Genomic DNA, 2,931 nt, shown 5'->3' with positions numbered 1-2,931 from the left:
TTAAAATAAATTCTCTAGTACATACATACAGTAAAAGAATAACACCTTAATATAACAAAGAAGAATGATGAATAGTGTGAAATGGCAGAGAACATGGAATACAGAGTAAACTTACATGTGAAGTATTTCCTGATTTCCTTCTCTTGCTCTTGGGATACCTAAAAAATTCCCATATATGCTTGCCAATGGAGGAGATATAAATCGAGATTATATGTAAATACGAGAATAGGAAAATAACCTCTTAAGGCACAATATAGTTGGAAGGAAATCAATTTATTCTCATACAAAAAAAAAAAAAACATCCTAACATCAATCTCACAAACAAACATAGAAATCAAAAAATTCAAAATGAATTCTATAACGCATACATCAAGTCAACAAATAATACCACAACATAACAAAGATAATGATCAATGCAATATGGGAGAAAATAAGGAATAAGAAGTAAGCTTACCTAAGAAGTATTTCCTTGTACACTTCTCCTACTCTTGAGAAACCTAAAAAATCCCCTTATATGCTTATAAATGGTGGGACAAGAAACCGAGATAAGATGAAAAGACGATAAAAGGAAAATAACATCCTATGGCACAAGTTAGTGAAAAGGAAATCAAATTCTTCTCATACACAACCAAAGAAATGAGAAATAAACAACCAAACATCAAGCTCACAAACAAACATAGCAATCGACACATTTAGAATAAATTCTCTAGTACATACATGCATTCAACAACCCTACTATAACAACAAAGAATGATGAACATTGTAAAAATAAGAGAGAATAGGGAATACGAAGTAAACTTACCTAAGAAGTATTTCCTCATACACTTCTCTTGCTTTCAAGAAACCAGAAAAATCCCTTTATATGTTTATAAATGGTGGGGAAAGAAACTGAGATCGGATGAAAAGACAAGAAAAGGAAAATAACATCCCTTGGCACAATGCAGTGAAAAGGAAATCAAGTTCTTCTCATATGCAACCATAGAAATGAGAAATAAAAAACCAAACATCAAGTTTACAAACAAATATAGCAATCGACACATTTAGAATAAATTATCTAGTACATCGATGTAGTCAACAAATAACACTTTAATATAACAAAGAAGAATGATGAACAATGTGAAACGGAAGAAAACAGGGAATACAGAGTAAACTTACATGAGAAGTATTTCCCGATTTCCTTCTCTTGCCCCTAGGATCCTTGAAAAATTCCCATTTATGCTTGTCAAGGGGGGGGGGGAAGAAACCGAGATTAGATGTAAAGACGAGAATCGGAAAATAACCTCTTAAGGCACAATGTAGTTGGAAGGAAATCAATTTATTCTCATACCAATAGAAAAAAAACAAAACAAAAATACACATCCTAACATCAACCTCACAAACAAAAATCGAAATCAACATATTCAAAATGAATTCTATAACGCATACATCAAGTCAAAAAATAATACCCAAACATGACAGAGATAATGAACAATGCGATATGGGAGAGAACAACGAATAGAGAGTCAACTTACCTAAGAAGTATTTCCTCATACATTCTCTTGCTCTTGAGAAACCTGAAAAATCCCCTTATAAGCTTATAAATGGTGGAGAAAGAAACCGAGATCAAAGGAAAAAGAGAAAAAAGGAAAACAACTTCCTATGGCAATATGTAGTTAAAAGGAAATCAAATTATTCTCATACAAAACCAAAGAAATGAGAAACAAAAAACCAAACAACAAGCTCACAAACAAACATAGCAATCAACGGATTTAAAATAAATTCTCTAGTACGTACATGCATTCAACAATTAACTCCCTAACATAACATCAAAGAATGATGAATAGTGCGAAAATGAGATAGAACAGGGAATACGAAGTAAACTTACCCAAGAAGTATTTCCTCATACAGTTATCTTGCTCTCGAGAAACCTGAAAAATTCCCTTATAAGCTTATAAATGGTGGGGAAAGAAAACGAGATCAGATGAAAAGACGAGAAAAGGAAAATAACATCCCATGGCACAACGTAGTGAAAAAGAAATCAAATTCTCCTCATACACAACCAAAGAAATGAGAAATAAACAACCAAACATCAAGTTCACAAATAAACATAGCAATCGACACATTTAGCATAAATTCTCTAGTACATTGATGTAGTCAACAAATAAAACTTTAATATAACAAAGAAGAATGATGAACAATGTGAAACGGGTGAAAACAGGGAATATAGAGTAAACTTACATGAGAAGTATTTCCCGATTTCCTTATCTTGCCCAAGGGATCCCTAAAAAATTCCCATTTATTCTTGCCAATGGGAAAGAAAGAAACTGAGATTAGATGTAAAGATGAGAATAGGAAAATAACCTCTTAAGGCACAATGTAGTTGGAAGGAAATTGATTTATTCTCATATCAAAAAAATAAAAAAATAGAAATACACATCCTAGCATTAACCTCACAAACAAACATAGAAATCAATTGATTCAAAATGAATTCTATAATGCATACATCAAGTCAACAAATAATAACCAAACATAAGAGAGATAATGAACAATGCGATATGGGATAGAACAGGGAATACGAAGTAAACTTACTTAAGAAGTATTTCCTCGTACACTTCTCTTGGTCTCGAGAAACCTGAAAAATCCCCTTATATGATTATAAATGGTGGAGAAAGAAATCAAGATTAGACGAAAAGACGAGACAAGGAAAATAACATCCTATGGCAAAATGCAATTAAAAGGAAATAAAATTCTTCTCATACACAACCAAATAAATGAGAATTAAAAAAACAAACATCAAGCTCACAAACAAACATAGCAATCAACATATTTAAAATAAATTTTGTAGTACATACATGCAGTAAACAAATAGCACTTTAATATAACAAAGAAGAATGATGAATAGTGTGAAATGGGAGAGAACCAGGAATATAGAGTAAGCTTACCTAAGAAGTA

This window comes from Vitis riparia, chromosome 5 (assembly GCF_004353265.1).
Source record: "Vitis riparia cultivar Riparia Gloire de Montpellier isolate 1030 chromosome 5, EGFV_Vit.rip_1.0, whole genome shotgun sequence".
NCBI classification, from domain to species: domain Eukaryota; kingdom Viridiplantae; phylum Streptophyta; class Magnoliopsida; order Vitales; family Vitaceae; genus Vitis; species Vitis riparia.
The sequence above is the reverse complement of the archived record's forward strand: the minus strand, read 5'-3'. Positions refer to the sequence as shown.